Below are 21,280 nucleotides of genomic sequence, written 5' to 3'. Positions count from 1 at the left end.
ACAATTAACTTCATTATCAATTAAATAATTCATATTAACAAACAATTACATACAATTAAATAACTTCCAACCTTGTACACCTATAAATACCACAACCCACTCATAAAAAGTAAAACAAAAATTAACTTACACTATTAACATAATTACTGATCAATTAAATAAATAACATTAATTAATAATTAATTAATCATTAATTGAAATTAAATTAAATTATTTACGGAAAGCATCACACAAGGAACTTTATATATATAGAAAACATAGGTTTATACGCTTGTTTTCCCTGCATTTATAACAGTGTTTAGGCTTTTCATTTGTCACCACTGACATAATTCTCTCTGCCCTACAGAGACACATGTGCCGTACAAATCATACCAAAGTAAACATAAAGCAATGGGTGGGATGCTTGAATTAATCTCAGCCACTGGTAATAACTTAGGTTGGCTTCCCAGTCTATCATTTTTTGCCCACAATGTCACCTCATATTAGACCCAGCTATACACAAATCAGCCAGTCCAGTCGAATGCCAAGCCAGGTCCTCTCTGAACCAGAACAGAAACAACAAGACTGGTTTCTTTCTAGCTGGGATTCTTCAGTCGGAAGCAGCAAAGTGAGCTTGGGACCCACGTCTCTGTATATCCGTTGAACTTGGGGTGTTGCACTGAAGTACAAAAACATGATGGGTATGATGCTTAAATTAATCTCAGCCTCTGCTAATTACTCAGGGCTGCCTCCCAGTTCATTGTTTTTTTACCCACAATGCCACCTCAGATTAGACCCAGCCATATGCAAATCAAAATTAACACTGGTCTAATAGGAAAAGTCCAGTACGAACTACCAAGCCAGGTCCTCTGATTGGAATACAAGCAAACCAAGACCGGTTTTGCAACTGGGCCTCTTCCGTCTGGTACAGCTTGGCTCTACTGGCAAAGTGAGCATGGGACTCGTGTCGGGGCATATCTGCCACACTTAGGGGGTCGCACTGAGGTAAAGAAATCATACCGACATCGACCAGCTTAAACATCAATTAATTTCAAACAGCCTGTGTATTTATCAATCTGAAGATAAAAAACCCTTTCCCATTCTTCTCTTAGAAGATATAGCTCAACTAATCATCAGACTCATTTTTTGAATATTTTTCCCATACAGGTATCCTGTTCCATGTCCTGAGCAGACAGCCACCCCGATGGATAATAATGGGCTCACAAACTCGGGATAAGGAAAGCACACTACCCTTCATTATCAGAAATGGACTAGTGTAGGGTTTCCTGGAATAATAGGGCCCTTAGCTCTCCTTAGGTCTTACATCAGGAATGTTCCCTCGCTCTAAAAACATTATTTTTCTGAGACTGCTTTGGAACTCCCCTCCTCCATTTTCCCCTTCCCTGTGTTCTTAACCCCTTCGATGCTGCGCAGATTCCGCCGCTGTGCTGACGGAATCTTGCGCGGGCGTGGTCATGACGGAATGGTTCCGTCATGAGCACAGCTCAACCGTGGGTCATGACGGAACCATTCCGTCATGAGCACCGAAGGGGTTAAAGATTGTAGCACTAGGCCATTCTAATGAGAATCCAGTTGTTTTTTTAGAATGCAGTTGTTTTTTTAGAGTGATTCACAGGTGATGGATCACATGCAATATGAAATGCACTGTATGTTATGTTTTTTCTGTGTTTGTTAGTTTATACTTATACTGATGAAGTGTAATGTTTCTTTGATCAGGGGTTAGTGATATAAAAAAGTACTAGAGATTTCCATGCAACGTCCTTTGTATTTTGTTTATTTTGTGTCTATGTTCTAACCTTCCATGTGTAAAGGAAACATCCCCTACCCTTACTTAAGGGGTGTCTGTTTGGGAGCATATGGAACAGCAGATTTTTCAGAATTCAGGTTTCCTATTTTCTAGATATTATTAGCCTAAACGTTCTTTAGTTTTATTGTTGCTGTCTCACTTTCTTTACACCCAGCTCTTTTTAAAATGTAAATGTCAGGAGATAAAACAGGTACAATTCTATGTCATTACTGGAAGCTTTGAATTATGCTTTCTCTTTCTTTGTTGTTGTTAGACCTGGCATCCTTGGCGTGGTCTCCCCTGACTTTTTGCCTCTACCTCCTGTATTTTTGATGTTGTGCTGGATTTAGTTTTGCTGGCTTAAGATGCTTTGGGCACTTTGCCACTGCTGATCAGTGTCAAAGTGCACGTGTTCCCTGTATAAAATTGGTATGGTGATTGCTTCACCCTGATTGGCATGTTTGTTTTACCAATAAGTCCCTACTATAGTGCACTGAGTGTGCCAGGGCTGGTGAATCAAATGCTACTAGTGAGCCTGCAGCACTGATTGTGCCACCCACCCGAGTAGCCTTAAAAAGATGGCTCAGGCCTGCCACTGCAGTGCCTGTGCCTAGTTCAACTGCCATGTCAACGTGGCAAGTGCACCTCCCATTCTACTCAGTCAAAGCATGAGGCACCGGCGGAGAGGGCGTGGTCTCCTATACCTGAGTTGTGAGCGGGTGAGGTGAGGTTTTATCCTCGTACAAGACAGGTGTGAAGAACACTCCACTTGCACAGAGGACCAATCATCCAAAGGGTTGTATTTATGACAACTTTATATACACAAAGGATTTGTCACGAAATTGGAAATGCAGCAGCAATACAATTTGTTGTTTAAGTCCTGAAGAAAGCCTATGGCTAATAGCCAACAAGGCTGAAACATGTCGACCGTATTGTGAGGCAGCCTATGTGTTCAAAGCTGCTTCTGCACTATTTTTTAATTAGGATTAGCAGAGATATTTGTATTAAAGTAGTTTGTTCTCTTCTAATTCCTTTTTAACTTCACTCACATGCACTGCACATACAATTCCATCACCCAAAGCATCCAATATCCATCTTTGAGGCCTGTTACTAGGTGAACAATTGGTCTCACGCTCTCCTTTTCACTTCCTCCTGTCACGATTTCTGCGACCTGGTCGAAATCCGATCCACATGACTCTCCTCTGTGATATAGAGGGGTAGTGGTAGGAAGGAAGGATATCCAAATGATGACACTGACCTCTTTGGTAGTTGATGGAAATCCGATCAGTTCGCGAAGGTCTTTGCTTTTCAGCGTCCTAGGGTGTTAGCACATGTCGTGTGACTTGATAATTCAGTCCTTTCTCCCTATTGTAGACCGATTTGGGAAAAAGGGGGTGGTGATGGACAGAGTTTCTGAATGATGCAGAATACTCTTACCAAGTCAAGAGATCATGGTTTTAATCCATCACCGTTTTTTAGCTCACTGCACCATCCCAGCTCAGAACCTGGCTACATGCAAATTAGTCTGTACCTGTCCCAGTGCATGATGGGAACAGGGCAAACCAAACTACCAAGCCAATTATTATACTGGGAAGGAAACAAGCTTCCGGGGACCGGTTTCTGGCATCACAGCCTTCGTCGGCCCGGCTTGCCTGAATCCTGATGGTGCAATGAGCAAGGGACTCACGTCTGAGCATACCCTCCCACACTGAGTGTGGATAAAATCGATTTGGGAAAAAGGGGGTGGTGATGGACAGAGTTTCTGAATGATGCAGAATACTCTTACCAAGTCAAGAGATCATGGTTTTAATCCATCACCGTTTTTTAGCTCACTGCACCATCCCAGCTCAGAACCTGGCTACATGCAAATTAGTCTGTACCTGTCCCAGTGCATGATGGGAACAGGGCAAACCAAACTACCAAGCCAATTCTTATACTGGGAAGGAAACAAGCTTCCGGGGACCGGTTTCTGGCATCACAGCCTTCGTCGGCCCGGCTTGCCTGAATCCTGATGGTGCAATGAGCAAGGGACTCACGTCTGAGCATACCCTCCCACACTGAGTGTGGATAAAATCGATTTGGGAAAAAGGGGGTGGTGATGGACAGAGTTTCTGAATGATGCAGAATACTCTTACCAAGTCAAGAGATCATGGTTTTAATCCATCACCGTTTTTTAGCTCACTGCACCATCCCAGCTCAGAACCTGGCTACATCCCTATTGTAGACCACCAGATTTATTTGTTGTTGTTAAAAGTGCACCCACTTGCCAGGCCCTACCCTTCCCTTTCAGTACACATAGGACACCCCTATGGTAGGCCCATCGTACCCCCCTTGTCAGGGTGCAGTGTATGTGAAAGGTAGGACATTCACTGGTGTGTGTAACATGTCCTGATAGTGAAATACTGCTAATTCCATTTTTCACTATGGAAAGGCTATCTTGTTTATAGGACAGAATGGGGAATGCTTTGTAACATTTTACAAGCATATCTTCCCATAGGGACAAAATAGAAAAGTGGAGTTTGGTATACCTGAACTCAGAATTTAATAACACATTTTTTAGTAAAGATGGTTTTTAAATTGTGTGTTTGAAAATATCACTTTTAGAAAGTGGTTATTTTCTTGTCCAACTATCCTCTGTGCCTCTGCCCGTTTGTGGATTGACTGTCTGGTTTCAGTTTGAGAGAGACAGGGGATGTGCATTCCCTGTAGACAGCCCCTGAGGAAGGTTGGAGTGTTCCTGGCCCTTCCTGGATGACCCAGCCCTGAATAGACCCTGGCTGCATGTAGAGTGGTGGGAGGAGATTTACCTTACACCTGAATTGAGCCTGGCTCCCTTGCACAATGCTGTCTCCACCCCCTGGGGTCATGCTGCACCAAGTAAATGCAGAACTGGTTTGGACTGGGTTCAGAGACCCTTATTCAAAAGACATCAAAGACATTTTGGAGTATAGGTATGTGCCCTAAACCTCCAGTAATTTAGACTACTACGTGATCAAGAGGAACCTTTGCCCAAGAGAAGAGCTGGAGAGACTGGAGGAGGAATGCTGCCTCTTTGCTGTGTGCTGTCTGGGGTTGCCCTGCGGTAGCAGATTCTGCTTAGGAAAGGAATGGGGCTGCGTTGTATGCTGTGTCCGCCCCCTGCTTGAGAGGAGTCTCCAAGGGCCTGTGTGAGTTGGCCTCCTGTTGTAGGAAACTTAGGGACATCGAAGTTTCCAGGACTTTCCCCTTCCAAGCTGCGCTGCGTGTGTGTGCCCTCACACAGCCCTTCGCAAGCTGCTATTGGTGAGGAGTCTGCAGCATTAAGGGAGAAAGACGCTGAGGGCCTGCCTATCTGCCATCAGCCCCAGGCCTCGCTTCCTCTGTGTATCCGTGGAAGCCGTGACGCGCTGCCCCTAGAAGGGAAAGTCGCCAAGAACCCTTTTACCCGATCACCGCCACCAGCCCAATTCCGGGGCCAGAATTCTCACTGACTGAGAGGCGCGTTTAGCGACCAGTGCCAGGAAGTCGTCGACACCTCCACCCTGCCCAGCAGGACGTCAGACGCCGCCGCCGGATCTCTTAAGGAGGACAGCCCCTCTTCCCACACGCAGCACCTCTCTGAAATCCACCCCCCGCGGCTGGGAGACCGAGGAAACCTCAAGCCGGTGTCTCCCTGGGTTCCTGGAACTTCCACCCGCTGCTGTAGAGCCGCCGGAGGTCCGGGCAGTTTGCGCAAGAGCAGCGCGTGGGGATAGAGCATCTCTCTCCTCCCCGCTGGCGGTGGTGGTGGTGTCGGTCCCCAGCCAGGGCTCTCACGTGCAGAGAAGCCCGGTCAAGGCGGAAGAGAACAGTGGACCTAGACACGCAATAATCAATCTTGATGCCTGAGCCACTATGCCCTGTTGTTTTGTGGTCCGGAGTGACCGAAGGCGTAAGTAGTACTGTTCTTTAACTGGGGCACCTTACTGTGATACCGGAGTCCGTGTGTCAGTCTGCTGAGAGGGCTACTGACTTGGGGCACCTTATTTTTACACCGGAGTCCGTGTGTCAGTCTGCTGAGGGGACTAGTGACCGGGGGATCCTTATTTTTATACCGGAGCCCGTGTTTCGGTCTGTTGAGAGGTTCAGAGACTTTCTTTTTGATTCCAGAGCCCGTGTTTCTGCCAGCCAAGAGGATCTGTGATAACAGGGGCACCGTTACGCTGGTGCGAGAGACATGTGCTTTTAATAATACAATTACTGAAGTTTAATGCAGTCTTTGGAATAACCTATACCAAACCTGTGACTCTTAGATCATACTGCATTTATTTAAAGAAATACAAAGTATATATATTTTTACATACCTCAGTGTGGAGTGTCTTTTGTGGTGAGTCTAAGGTGACATTGGTGCATACGTAAGTGTGTGGTGCGCAAATGCTTTACACATTGCCTCTGGGATAAGCCTGACTGCTCTACCAAGCTACCAAGGGGGTGAGCAGGGGTTATCTTTAGTGTGCGACTCACTTGCCCTGACTAGAGTGCTGGTTTCTGCCTGGCTTAGGCACTTGCCCTAGCCAACCAGAAATCCCATTTCTAACAGCTGTTTATTAACACATTTTCACAGCAGTCAATTTATATGTAATATTTGAAAAAACTACATTTCTCAACATCCTTCTTATGAGATCATCAACAGTACACAAATCAGGCCATGGCTCTGCTGATAAAGTACCCAAGTGCCATTTTCATTCCTCTTTTTTTGCTGCTCTACTCAAAGATGAGGACTTGTTCCATTTTTCTGATAACGTTTATGATGCATCATAAAGTGTTCTGATTATCTTGCAATTGCAGCACTTGTACCGTTCACCCTACGTGCTTATTGCCGCTTAACTTGCACCCGACATGGGAGCTTAGGAGGTGGGAAGCAGATCGCCTGTCACTCGGACTATTGTCCTCTTTCTAGCGCGCCCCCGCGCTCTACTCGTATGGCGGAATACCCTGGCTGTATAAGGTGGAGCGAGCCATGCGGCCTCACAAGCAGAGTGCCTGTTCTTCCTTGCTGCCTTATCGATGGAGGGCCTGAATAACACTTCCTTACGCTTGCATGAGCATGTTGCACACTTTAGACAGGTGTTGCCTGAGGGGCATCTGTGTCACCTTTTTGTGCCTACTGCGGACTGTTTTCTGTGTTACCAGTGACCGGGGCTGCCCCCACCCCATAGCTGCGTGTGCAAGCAATACTGTAGTCACTTGCCCTGGCCTCTACATTTACCTCAAAAACCATGGAAAGGCACCAGGTTTTTGCAGATGGGCAAAAATTCAATGTGGAAGAAGATCAGACCCTCTTTGAGTAAAATTTGTTAGAAGCCTTAGATGCTTCCGTGACACACTCATTGAATAGGGCTCTAGCAGCTGCTCTCCAGCCCTTCACAAGCCATCTTCAACGATACGCCCTCAACTCTATCACTCCACCTCGCCTTCCAAAAACTGGCCCCATATTGCAATCATGACATGCATTTCACAGTCCTTCACCTCAGACCACATGTACTCCTCACACAACTTACCACCAGAGGACACAGTGCCTACACCATCCACCTCCCACGATCCGGACTCGGATACCCCCTCTTCAACTCCCTCTGACATAGATATCTGTAATTCCCCTCCCAAAAAGCGCTCAAAATCCCAACGGAATGGCTCCCATTCTTCAATCTCCACCCACCATCCTCCCCCCGCCTTCGACTCCCCAGGATTTTGATCTGGACTCCATCATCCATCCTTGTTCCTTGGCCTGAGTCCTCCTTCCACCAGTCGCAGACTATGTCCAGAGGCGCATACGTAAAGGATATGACAAAAAGGTTTGCAATCAACTGCATTCTGAATGCCCTCACCCTGACATCATTGACAAAGTCACAGAGATCCCAGAGCTAGACCCCAATCTAGTAACTTTCCTGAAAACATCATCCAAAGACCCCAAGAAGGGGATAAGCATATCTTGGCCGATCTGTCAGGATAAGATTCTCCACTTGACAGGCCCCTTTTGTAAAATATTGGAGATGGCGGTTATCACTAAAGAATCAGGCTTTGCCATTGACCTGGTCACACTTGTAGGCTGGACCTAGAGGATTCTGTGCCTTCTGGGAAACAATAACTGCGCCATTTCAGCAGAACACGCACATCAATTCTAATTTGCATAGATCCTAAACTGGTGGAACTAGGTAATGCTGAAGTGGGCCCAAAACCCATTGGTCATCTCTTTGGAGACAAATTTGTGAGAGGTGTTGGTAAATTCGTGCAAACCTTTACTGTGTTAGACAAAGTGCAGTCTTCTCTACAAATGTTTTTTTGAAACTAGCACCTTTTTGGGCTAGTCGGTCAATACAGAGGGCGGTCAAATGGCCGTCTATACCCTCCTGGCCCTTCCAGAACGTGCCAAGGCAAAAACTGCTCCTACAACACAGAGGCATGCTCCTCCTTTTATTCCTCTAGAGGCTGTGGAGGGTGAAACTGCTACAATCGCGGTCCCCCAAGAGGCCAAAGAAACTACAAAGCCTCCTCAGGCACTCCAGGGAAGCCTCATTTCTTCTTCCTCAGTTCAACTGGGTGGCAGGACACAGCGCTTTCTCCACAACTGGGAGTCCATCACGCAAGACCTGTAATGTCTCCGGGTTCAAAATAGAATTCTTCGAAATGCCCCACCAACCCTTCCTCCCACGCTCTCTCTTTTTTTACCTATAGGATCAGTCTTTTATTCAAAGCAAATTAGCCCAGTTACTTCAGAAAGTCCCAATAGGTTTCTGTCACCCCAAATTCTCAGGGTTTTGCAGCAACATCTTAGCAGTCTACAAAAAAGAAAAGGCTCTCGTCTGTTCATCAACCTGAAAAAGTTAAATTCCTGAACTCTATATTGTCACTTCAAAATGGAGGGGATTCATCTCCTCAGAGATCTCCTTCAGGATGGGGACTGGATGGTCCACCTCAACCTAAAGAACGCATATCTCTCCATTCCCATTGTCTCCCTCACCGCAAATTCCTCTAGTTCAATTGGGACAGTCAACGGTTCAGTTTCAAAGTCCTTTCCTCTGGTCTGTCCTCCGCACGGCGGTGCTTCACCAAGGTGATGTGGCCAGTTGTAGAACAGCTTCGAGCCAGTGGAGTCTGGCTTATCATTTACCAAGGCGAAATCCTCTTGATGACAGAGGACAATCAGATGCTGTCGACCCATCTCTCTTGGACCACCAAGTTGCTCCAGGATCTGGGTTTCCAGGTCAATCAAAAGAAGTCTATTCTTTGCCCCTCCAAATAGAATTTCTCAAATTCAAAATAGACTCAGTGTTGGCCCTACTTTCTCTGCCTCTACCGAAATTATCACTAGCCCAGAAAGAAATTTGTGCTGCCCTTTCAAAAGACAGAGTCTCATTGAGAATTCTATTCAGGTTTGTTGGCCTGCTAGCCTAATCCGGCTCCCTTACAATATTGAACCCGCCAGCACCTCAAGATCCACCATTTACAACACGGTCTCGCTTATTCAGAGACAATCAGTCTGAGCCAGACATCAGAACAGAATTGCTTTGGTGGCCCGAACACATGACATCCTGGAACAGGAGAGCCGTATTCGGCTCCCGGACAGATATGTTCATTGAATCTGACACCAGCCAACGGGGCTGGGGAGCCAGATGCAGAAATATTTCCACTGGTGGGCGATGAAAACCATAAGAATCGCATCTCCACATAATTTGCCTGGAGCTGTTAGACGGTTCTTTCGCCATCAAGACTTTAGCGCCCCACAACTCCAGCTGTTGCGTACTATTGAGGATGGACAACATCTCCACAGTCCAGTACATCACCAAATTGAGCGGGACCAAATCCCAAATTCTAGTGGAGACTGCCAAAGAATTTTGGGATTATTGCCTTCAGCACCACATCACAGTGATTGCGGAGTATTTTCCCGGGCGTGAGAACACAGTAGCAGACTGGAATTCCCGGAATCTTCAGGATACCAGCAAGTGGAAGCTTCACCCGTCCGTATTCCTATTAATCCAGAAACAGTGGCAGTGCTTAATTTGAGCCAGTGTTTTCTGGTGCTGGCCACCGGCACTTAATTGTCATCACAACACTTATTACACTCTGCTACATGGTGGCGTTGCTCATCTAATTTAGAGATGAGCAGAACAACAGTTGTTTATGAATATAACATGCATTGAAAAAAATACTAATACCTCCCAGCCCCAGTCATTCTTTTAGCTTTGGGGACCTGGAACAATCTGAACTGTCACACTTGCAGATGATAGACCTGGTTAGTAGTTGTTTTGGCACTGTCATTGGCAGCAATGCCAGGGCAATGGTTGGTGCAAGCTGAAGTCGCCTCCTGGTCAAGGCCCTGGCACTTATTATTTCACAAATTAAGAACTGGACAGTGGGGTCCCTGTGACACTGATGTGTTTGCCTCTTGCCTATCCAATCAACTTCCAAAGTTCTTTTCCTGGCATCCAGATCCAATGGTTGCCACCACAGGTGCTTTTCTCCAGGGCTGACACAGACCTCTACATTATGCCTTTCCGTCCTTTCCTCTTGATACCGAGATTGTCGCCTACACGTGCCACCAGCAAGCGGAACTGATCCTCATCACTCCATTGGGGAGATCCCAACCATGGTTCCCTGTACGGATGGAGATATCCTGCGTTTGTCCATCCCAGATCAATCACTTCCCGACCTTCTTCTGGACCCGTCAGGGCTTCGGCATCCCTTGATGGCACAAGACCATCTACATCTCGTGGTGCATTTCAGGGACCGTTGGCTCTTGCCTGGCCTTTCGAAACAGGCTGAAGATTTCCTCCTCCTCTCATGGTCAGATTGCACCCTCAAACAATGCCTTTGCTTGGCGACATTGGCTGGGTTGGTGCAACAAGCAGGGTTGGGATCCCCAGGGGGCCCAATTGTCTTCGTAATCAATTTTCTGGGAGGATTAGATTCTACAGGCTTAGCTTGCTCTTCCATCAATCATTACCATTCTGCCATCCTGCAGGGCATCTTTTAGTAAATAACAGAGCTATGAGATATGATCATTTGGTGAGTAGAGTCACCATGTCTGAGAAATACACATATTTGTGGGATGTGAATATTGTTCTTTCCTTCCTACAGAGGTGGCCAGCTAATTCCGATCTTTGCAGGAAACATCTTTAGGCGAAACTGACTTCGTTGCTTTGCTAGGTATTCTTCAGGAGAGTATCTGATGTGAAGGTACTGGATTTAACAAGAAGAGTGTTTACTCCCAATGGAGTTTATTTTACCTTATCCAGAAGGACAAAGACCGGTTCCAAACAGATATCCTTCCCAAATAACCCCATTGTACAATGTTTGAAATAGTATGAAGACTGTACTAGAGAATTTCAACAATATATTATGGTCAGTTACTGATTTACCTTCAAAAATCTTTCAATTCAGTCTCATCAGCCACCTTAGCTAGATGGGTGTAATGGCTCTTTGGGGAGGCGGGTATTCACATTTCAAAAATCAGTGCACGTTCAGTCAGAGGTGCAATGTCCTCAAAATCATTTCTCCTGGGTTCCCGATTGCAAGACATTATGAGGGCCACAGATTGGCCCTCAGAATCTACTTTCAAACCTTTTACTGTAAACCTATTTTAGACTCTGTGGTATTAGATCAGCTTTAAACAAGCATAATCCAAAGCCTCCAGTCCTGACATAGAATGAAAATCTTTCTTGCCAACACGTCTAGAATTTTCAGTTCTATTAAGCACTCGGAGGTGACGATTATCCCACATGGTGCATAATACATGTGAAGAAGAATGAAGTTTTGCACTGTGTTTCTACCCAACCTTATATTGATCATTGTTGAATTTCATTCATTATTGTACAGAGATGTAATTACGTGATAATTGTCTGTATTATCTGAGATAGACTGGCAATCATACTTATTTTCTTTTACAGGTTCTGAAAAGAAAACGGATTGAGCAGGCTCCAGCAGATTGACCCTGGGATCCAATTCCAATTCCGGATGTTGCGGCAAGATAATTGGCTTTGGTTCTCCAGCCGAATGGACAGATGCACTCTTACAGTTTACAAGGTTTCAACACTACAAGGTTATGAACTGTTAACCGTCTCTATCAGTTGTGCCTCTTGCAGGTGGACCAGGTCTGGGGCCGGTCGTCTGAAATATTGATATATAAGTCCTTGTTTGATCTTGCAGTGTGGTGTCCCGCAAGGCTCATCGCTGAGCCCAACTCTTTTTAATGTTTATATGGCCCCGTTGGCGGACATTGTTGCACCATTTGGGATCAATATGGTAACGTAGGCTGACGACACCCAATTGGTCGTAGCGCTGAATCAAGCAGATCAGAGGGCTACCTGCTATGGCTTGCTAAGAATGGCCCGCAAAGTGCTGCCCCTTCTTTCTTCTCAAGCAAAAAAAGTTTTAGTCCAATCGCAAATACTGTCTAGAATTGATTATGGTAACGCCCTATATCTGGGCGCCCCTATGGCAGTAGTAGCAAAGCTCCAAACGGTACAAAACTGTGCAGCTAGACTTCTAATGGGAGTTTCCAATCAGCAGTCAGTAAAACCTGCACTTCACTCCCTCCATTGCCTCCCAGTACAGGAGAGAATCAGTTTTAAGGCCCTTTGCGTGGTTCGCAGAGCCCTGCAAGGGACTGGGCCTCCAATAAATTCATCTATGATCTGCCCATTTAAAGCCAAAAGGAAATTTCGATTTGACGCGCTCCATTTAGTGGAGGTCCCAAGGATTAAGAAGGCCAGAAGTGGAGGCTGGTTGTTTTCGTATGACTCGGCTAAACTTTGGAACTCTCTGTCTTTGTTCCTTCGAAAGGAATCCAACCACCTAGGCTTTCGTAAACTATTAAGGACCATTCTCTTTCCCTAGATTCTGCTACCTGTCTCTAGTTTGCTCAGCGCTGGGATGCTTCCGGGTAGCCATGCGCTATACAAATGCTTATTTCATTTCATCTCAGATCACTGACATTCCATGAAAGGATCAAGAGACGGCCTCCCTCAATGCCCCAGAATCCCCCGCCATGATCTATAACAATTAATGCAGGATTGTGCCTCACGATCTCACTCAACATTGGATCATCAGCCGCACCGTAGTCCACATGACAGCCCTGCAACTACCACAACAGTGTTCCAAAACATACAACATTTCCACCAACTGTTGCCTACAACATCCCACCCTGTCTCCTGGCCCTGCAGGTCTAAATCACCCGCAAGCCCAAATCACTGGGAGCCTGTTGTCCCAAACCTTATAAATGAAACTATAAAGAGCTGTAAGGAAATAAAGGAAAACAAGTACACAGCCCTCCTCCCCCCCACCTAGAAGCATATTTGATACACCAGCACCATTCAATAGACTCAAGGGTGTTGGTTCAGACTACCCACCGTGCAGAGCACGGGTCAGTAGAAGTAAGTCCGAGTGGCTTCAAGTACTCAGGCCAGCCAATGCTCCACGGCCAGTGCTTCATCCGCAGGCTCCACATGGGCTGCGGGGAGATCGGAAGCAGAAGATAGTGGAAAGGTAGCAATGTCTGCAGGGAGTCCAGGCACAAAGTCCATCCCCCAACCATCAGTCCAGTCACTTCAGCCAGCGGTGCTCAGTTGGTTATCCTTGTGCACCTTTCCTATAGACTGGCATGGCATCTGTCTCCAGCCAGCCATCCAGTCACATGCCTCCTCTGCTGTCAGAAACAGCCAGGTTTTTCCATCAGCATTAACTCTTAGCTTGGCAGGAAAAAGCATTATGTATTTGATCTCTTACTCACACAGGTGGAGTTTTACTCAAAGAAGCGTCACTGCCTTTGGGCAGACGACCATTATAAAGTCTGGAAAGAAACGGATTGTAGAGTTTTTAAAAGGAGGTGTAGAATGCTGCAGGCAGTGTGTAGGATGAGGTCCCAGCTGTGGTACTTGAATAGTCTAGATATGATTGTTTGTGGGGGTTGACTAGGTCTAGGAGGGGGAATCGGAACCCTATGAGCCTGCTCCACCGAAAATAACCTGGAGACACCCTTCGGCTTAAGGTGTCTCATAATTAAGTACTCCTAATAAACAGGCCTACACTGGGAACCTCCGATCTCGGACACCCCCACGATGCATAAGTTCTTGCAGCGAGATCGCCCCTCTGTATCTTTCAATGCAGGCTTGCAGTATAGTGGTCTGTCTGAAGCATAGAAATCGTTGATTTGAGTGTGGAAAGGGTGGCTATCATTGTTTGTGCTGACCGTACTCTATCACTGACCTTCCTGAGGTCCGCAAGCATGAAGGCCATTTCCACCGCAACAACATCAATCTTCGAATCCAGGGTATTTTTAGGGTCTCTAATTGCTTGCAGCAAATATTTCAGCATGGGTTCTCCGTTCTCTCCGTGTGACTCCACAGGGTCAGGTGTTATGGGATCCTCTCCATCTGGCGCTATTAGAAGCCTAGATGAAAGCTTATTGGTCCAGATTGTTACATTGGAGTTTCCTCTGTGCTTTATCCTTAACCATGGCAGACCGAGAGGAGGGGAATCAGACACAGCCGTTCGCCCCAAGTCCCTCCTGGCAGAGGTACTACAATGCACCACCAGTTACAACTGGGACCTCTAAGGAGGGTGCCGAGTGATGCGGCAGTTCTTTTTGTCAAGAGGCTACCTGTCTGGCTGGACTCCCAGCGAGGGAGTCACCCCTCTAACCTCGTGCAGGGTGTGCAGGGTACCCCCTCAATATTGCAAAGCAGATCCTCCTGGGTCCATAAACCCCACATCAATATCTGTACCTGGCTGCAGCTTCACCCTGCAGGGTCACACCAGACAAGCCTATACAGCTGGGTCTCGGTTTGGAGTCGGACCCGGAGTCAAAATGGGGCGAACTTGATTCAGATATATGGCAACACACCGTGGAACTGCAAAGGGGGGGAAGACTATCTTCAAGGCGAGTGGCCTACCTATTGTATATGTTGTACTACCCGGGGGAGGGGTGGGAGAGCCTTATAATCACTGCCATGGTCTGGGGTCCAGGGGTACGTGTTGGGATTTTAACAACGGAATGTGCACACAGGAGTACTGCAAGTTCCTCAATGAATGTTTGAAATGTACAGGCAGACACCCCCTTGTCAATTGCTAAGGGATGGGGCGCATACAATGGTCATGGTTCTGGACAGCGGCAGCAGTATGGGGAGGCAAAGGGGGGGCACCAGCAGCAATTCTCACCCCCCAAAAGGGGGCGGGGGCCAGGGAAGGGTTCGTACTGCAGTTAAACCTGAGTGGTTGGAGTATTGGCTGGGGTTTTACAGGCGAGCAGAAGAGATGGGGTTATTGCAGGACAGGTTTATTTTAGTGTTTCAGTACAATCCTGCAATGGGTGTTTCCATGCCAGACGGGCTATCAGTTAGTAAAGCACTATTTGAAAGATTTCTTCATAGTTAAGGCACACGGTTTGGCGGACTGCCAGATGATGTTGGCAAGGTTGCAAGAGCTCATGTGTGACCTAGGGGTGCTGTTGGCACCAGAGGAAACGGTGGGCCCGACACAGTACTGTCATTTTTGGGGATTGAGATTGATTCAGTGCGGATGGAAACCAGGCTACCACAGGATAAAAAGGAGAACATTTTGTCTTTAATAACGTGCATGCTGGGAAAAGAAAAGGTGAAGGAGATTCCAGTTTTGCTGGGTCATCTCAATTTTGCATGCAGGGTGGTACAGGCGAGTCTGCAGGAGGTTGGGGAGGTCTTCGTCAGGGACTGCTCTCCTGTATCATCACATGCAGATTTCAGCGAGGGTCAAAGAGGATTTGAGAATCTGGTGCGTTTTCTTGCAAGACTCCAATGGGATTCCTTCGGCATGACAAGGGGATATTGATTGGGATGTACAGATCTTTTTAGATGCGGTGGGAGGCCGGGGCATTGGTTTGTATTGGCAGGGCAAATGGTGCGCAGTGCAATGGACCGCTGCATGGGCTAATGGGGAGTAGGAGCATTGCCTTCTTGGAGCTCTTTCCTTTAGAGGTAGCGGTAACTCTATGGGGCGTGGAGTTGGCACACAGAAGGGTGCTATTTTGGGTAGACAACATGGCGGTCGTGGAGGTGGTGAATAGACAGTATGCAAGGGACACGCAGGTGTCGAAATTGTCACAGGGTTTTGTGCTAGGATGCTTGCACTATGACATAACTTTCAGAGCGTGTCAGTTTCTGGGAGTGGACAATGGCATTGCAGATGCTTTTTCTCGTTCACAGTGGGGGAGATTCTGTGAGTTAGCCAAGGATACGGACAGAGACTTAACACCCATGCAGGAGAAGTTGTGGTTGGTATTCAACGCTGGATGGTACAACTGGTGGTAGGGTCATTGGCTGACTCAACATGCATAGCATATGTACAGGCTTGGAGGGAAATCTTGGCATTGGGGGTGTAGTGTCGGGCAGGGGGTCAAGCACAAAGTGAAGACAAGGTATAATATATCTTGGGCTAGATCGAGAATGAGCTGTCGTTGGTGACTATTTCTGGGAGGCTGGCAGGCTTAGCCTTCATGGGTAAGTTGTTCTAGGGATACCCCCTGCCTGCCGGGGAACTGGGGCGTAGGATATTGGAAGGTTGGGCACAGGAGCAAGATCAGCTGGGGCGGGTTAGGAAACCTTTATCTTTGAAAATGTTGTTCCAAGTGTTGCAACAATTACCTGACGTCTGTCGAAATGGGGGGGGGGGGGTAGGGGAGCATCAAAATTACTGGGCGGTAGGGGCAGGAGAGGCCTTGTTTGGGAAGAAGTGATTCAGGCACCGGGGAGATGGAAGGTGTGGATTAGTAGCTCTAGAACTGATCAGAGGGCCCAAGGGAAGCAGGTCAGTTTGAATGCGATGGTTACTTCTGGTGCGTGCCCACTAGCTTGCAGTAAGCGCTGGGTGGAGTGCTGCAGGCAGACTAGTGGGGTTGTTTTTCCTCATATTCACGGAGGCAGGGTCATGGCATTCCAGTTATTGGTGATACCTCAGGCAGCTTTGGCCTGGCTTGGAGTGCAAGCAGCTGATTACAATGTGCACTCCTTCCGCATCGGGGCAGTGTCTAAAGCAGTACGCAGGGGGTGGGCACAGGAGGATATCATGTGCCTGGGACGCTGGTCATTGGGATGCTATAGGCGCAATGTGCGGGGAATGGGGGACTAGAGTAGCGCGCCAGTTGCGACTTCGTGAAACTCTTACAGCTTGTTTGCTTCTTTACAGGTACAGCAGAGGGCCCTGCATCTGAGAAAGTCGAAATATGGATTGTAGGCTACTCATTCATCAAATTTGCGGTGATACAAGCAGGACAGAGGGGGTGGGGGCAAATGTAGGTTTTAATGACCCCCTGTTTTATGTAACCTGGAAAAGGAAAGGGTGTATGCCCTGGAGAGATCTCTTGCATACGTTAAACAGCATTATGGTTGGGTCTCGGTGCCCGGATGTATTGCTTCTGCACTTTGGGGAGATTGATTTGGTCACAGAGACTGGTGTAGTGTTGTTGAGAACCATAAAAAGAGACCTATTAGAAATTACGGCACAGTGGGCAAGTGTGTATGTGTCGTGGACTGAATTTGTGCCGCGGCAGTCTTGAAGAGGTACAACCAAGCCGGTTGAAATAGACAGGGCACGGAGGAAAATCAACAGGGAGATGGTGCACTTTTGTAGGGAGATTGGCTTTGGCAGGATATGGCACTTGGATTTTTAATTCGAGGCTACAGAGTATTTTAGTGGAGACAGGGTACATATGTCCTGATAAGGCATGGATTTGTATCTGTTGGAAATCAGGGAAGTGTTAGGTAGAGTGTTGAATGTGACACTTTAGGAAGTGCAGACTGGGAACCAATTCCTGGGTGGGGGCAGAAAAAGGGGGTAGGTTTTACAACCCCCTTGTCAGGGTGGCGGGGGGCATGAAATGTTTGGCAGGAGTTTTCAGAAGTTGCTTGACATTGCCAGTTGGGGAATCATGTGTAAGGGGATTGTAGGCAGGTAGTTAAAGGTTCAGTTTAGGACATTTAGCTACTTGCAGGTTCATATAGATACTCATAGGATGTAGGAGGAATTTAAAGTTAGAAATGTTGAAATGCAATAGAGTTTATGATTGAACTGCAGGGTAGGCCAGATCTCCGAGGATGCCTCTCCTGCTTCTCACACTCTGGTTAGGATCACCGCCAGGCCAAGAGGGCGCAATCCTTGATGAGGGCCCCCTGTAAGCTCCGACAGGGGTCAACAGGCCACAATCCTAGGGTCTCAGCTGCATCTTGCACTGGTTCAGTTGGTGCCGGTGTGTGGATATTGTGGCAGGATGGTAGGGGATCCCACTAAGTTAATGCAGGAGCCGCACTAAAATGTCACCAACATGTTCAGCGTGAGACCAGGCCCCCCACTGCTTCATAATGTTGCACTGATGGGTGGTCCGCAGAGACATAATTTGACTGTGGGGCAGCGAGACGCTGCCTCTGGTACAGCAATGGATGCACAATATGGACTGGTGTATGCAGGTCAAAAAATTGTCTAATAGGCACGTGGCTGCCAACACCGAAATATGAGGTGGTCTGTGGACCATGGAATGACTCAGAGATACAGACTGATCAGCACCCCTGAGAACTTGCTAATTCACTCGAAAATAATGTACACTGATGTCCAAAGTATGGCTACAGATGATTTAAGAGTGCCCACTCAATCTCTACGTCTGTAATAGTATAACTGTGAATGTTAAGCGGAAATGTGGGCACTCATGGGCTGCCCTGGGGGATGTTGTTGTTGAAGTTTGTTAATTATACACATAAATATATATTTTTTTTAAATCACAATCCTCTTGGGTGCAGTGAAAGGATGTATTTACTTATTCCTGGGCTCAACCCCTGGTAGCTATGGCATAGAGAAGACAGGCTAAACTTAGGGAAGATGTGTATAGCATTTAGAAGAAGCAAAACAGTAAAATGTCACAGACACAAATAAGTACATATATTTATATAGAAACATGTAAGCAGCAAAATGACACTAAAAATGCTGTAAGTGGAACTGGAGATATATTATTTTAAAGATTTCATGTGAAAAAGCATCAAGAAAAATAAAGCACTGAATGTAAGTCAATGGTCACGATAGACTGGGAGCAAGTGATAGTTTTGAAGTCAAACATTTGAAATAGGTATTAAGACCCTCTTCAGAAATTATCTTTGTCGCTTTTCTGAGGATAAAACGTTTAAATTTTTTCTAAGTATCAATGCAGAAAGGGACTTTGTCACTTTTTAAGAAGTACAATCTTCCCCAAACGGGTTGCTGTTGTAAGCTCTGGATGCGGCCATGGAACCAAAAACCTGAAGAAGTTTGGTTCCACTGGTTTTCCGGAGCTGCGGAGATTTCTTGCTGAAAATCTTCTAAGCCCCAACGCAGAATAGGACTTATTTGTTTTTTCAGAGGGGCTGGGGTATTTGAGCAGGACAAATCAAAAATCAAATCTGATGCTGTTGAACTACGTTTTCCAGCAGGTCCCGCTAAAGCCGTGGAGGAATATTGTTCAAACATTTCCAAACCTTCTGGTGGCCAAACAACCACAGGTGTACACTTCCAAGGGCTCAAGAACTGCAGGGAGGTACTTGGAGACTGACCGAAGGTCCAGTAGAGGCCAAAAATAAGGTCCATTTTAGGTATAGTTTTTACTAATCAGCTGGTGTTACTAGTCAGCTGGGCACTTCAGGACAAATGCCTGTTGCAGTGTGTTGTGCCCCTATAGCCACAAAGGCGATCAGCCAACAGACTTTTGGAGTACACTTCCTTTTCCAGGGTACAAGTGAGAGAAGGTCCAGCATGTGTCAACTCCAGGTGCAGTCCTTCTTCTGTTCTTCCATAGGTTCAGAAATTATTCTATGCAGGATGCCTTGGGGTTCCACCTTTATGCTTGCCACTAGCTGATGGGTGGAGAGGATTCCTGCCTCCTCCCTAACGAATAGGATACAAGTTTCTGTGAGCAACCCTACCCACTTTTTACAGCAGTTCTTGTGCCGTACTGCAAACAATACCACAGTGCCTTTCATCCTCAAACTTCAAGATGAGGGAACCCTTCACCTCTTGTACACAGTCTGTGTGCCCACCTAGAGAAGTGATTAGGGTAATGACCAGCGAGTTCCCTCCTTTATGATCACGGTAAACCGGTCTGATGGTAGCTTTCCTTCCTCTGAATTTGGTGCCAGACTGTCTACAGGGATAAAGGTTTGGCCTTTCCAGGTGTCATCTAACATTCACTTGAGCAATATAAGCCCATTTAAAGGTGATTAGGTTCCTTAGCTCACCCTAACAATTCTTCCTGCCAGGGGAAGAAAACACCTTCCCACTGCAAAGTCATTGTCCCCGCTCGGGGATGAGTTTTCCCATCTCTTTCACTCCTCATTCAGGCCAAGTATGGGCTGGACAGTGGCTAGAGAGCTAATACAAATAAGACTTGCGCTTTCTCACATAGTTCTCACATTTCGCACATAGTTTGTACAAATCCGACTATGCCATTAGATTGCTATTAGTATTAGATTGGATTTTTATCAAATATAAAAATATGTCTTTGAATGGAGTCCTCAGCTGATACAGGTCAACATTTATAGATTAAAGTGTATAATCAATATGACATTTACAGCCTGATGAGTGAAAAGGTCTATTTGTAATGTGACACACGATCCACTCTTAATTATTATGCCCCCTACCTTGTTAGCAGCAAGGTACGTTTCAGGGTGACTTATTTATTATTTAAAATCAGGTTTTTCCATCTATTCAAGGATGATTTGAACAGCTCTGTGCAGCAGGCATTAAGCTGCTGCTGTTAGGCTACACATGGTAGACCTGAAGCCATGTTTTCAAGTCACACTAATAAATGACACAATAAAAGCTGCAGTTTACAGGTGGCATTTAAATCTAGGCCACAGGTGTATTTTTGCACCACATACTATGGCCTTATAACAAAGTTAAATAACCTAGTCAGGGAGTAACGTATTTTGTACATGTTTAGGGGTATGAGCACACACACTAGGGACTGAGCAGCAGCGCCCCAGTGTGCAGTCTAAAAAGCAGCAATAAAATCTGAAAAATATGGTGGTGACCAAGCAAAAGGGGGTAATTTTCTCACAGACTATAAGAAAAATCTGTGTCTGACAGAGTTGGAAATCATGATCTATTTTAAAGAAGTTCTGGGGCAAGTTGGAGAGAGCCCAGAGAAGTAAGTCACTGCTCTCTCCCTCTCTGTCTGAAGTCAAGCATTTTTAATGCTGCCTCTACATAATGGACACATTTAATTGAAGGGCGAGAGCTGAACAAAGACTTGAAGGAGAGAGAGAGGGCGAGCTAGGGGCTACTAGCCACACTCCACTTAACTTCTCTGGGTACTTATGATAACTGGAATGCAGGTCTAAATAAGAGACCCTGTAGTGAAAGATCTCTTGCACATGTAAAACCTCTTCCTCTGATTCTAGTGCCTAGTCAGCAAGACTATTTATCTTTACCAGGATTCTAATCCTTTAATTTAGTCTCCAGAAGGACAAACCGACATTGTACATTCTACAT

General features: G+C 46.3%; 1 protein-coding gene across 2 annotated transcripts in view; it reads right to left on the bottom strand.

The window, feature by feature from the left end:
* Positions 1–21,280, bottom strand: part of AGAP3 (ArfGAP with GTPase domain, ankyrin repeat and PH domain 3) — a 1,862,985-nt gene that overhangs the window by 423,853 nt on the left and 1,417,852 nt on the right. The window lies entirely within an intron of this gene.

Source organism: Triturus cristatus, chromosome 10 (assembly GCF_964204655.1).
Source record: "Triturus cristatus chromosome 10, aTriCri1.1, whole genome shotgun sequence".
Taxonomy (NCBI): Eukaryota; Metazoa; Chordata; class Amphibia; order Caudata; family Salamandridae; genus Triturus; species Triturus cristatus.
This window is presented reverse-complemented; position numbering and strand designations above follow the sequence as displayed.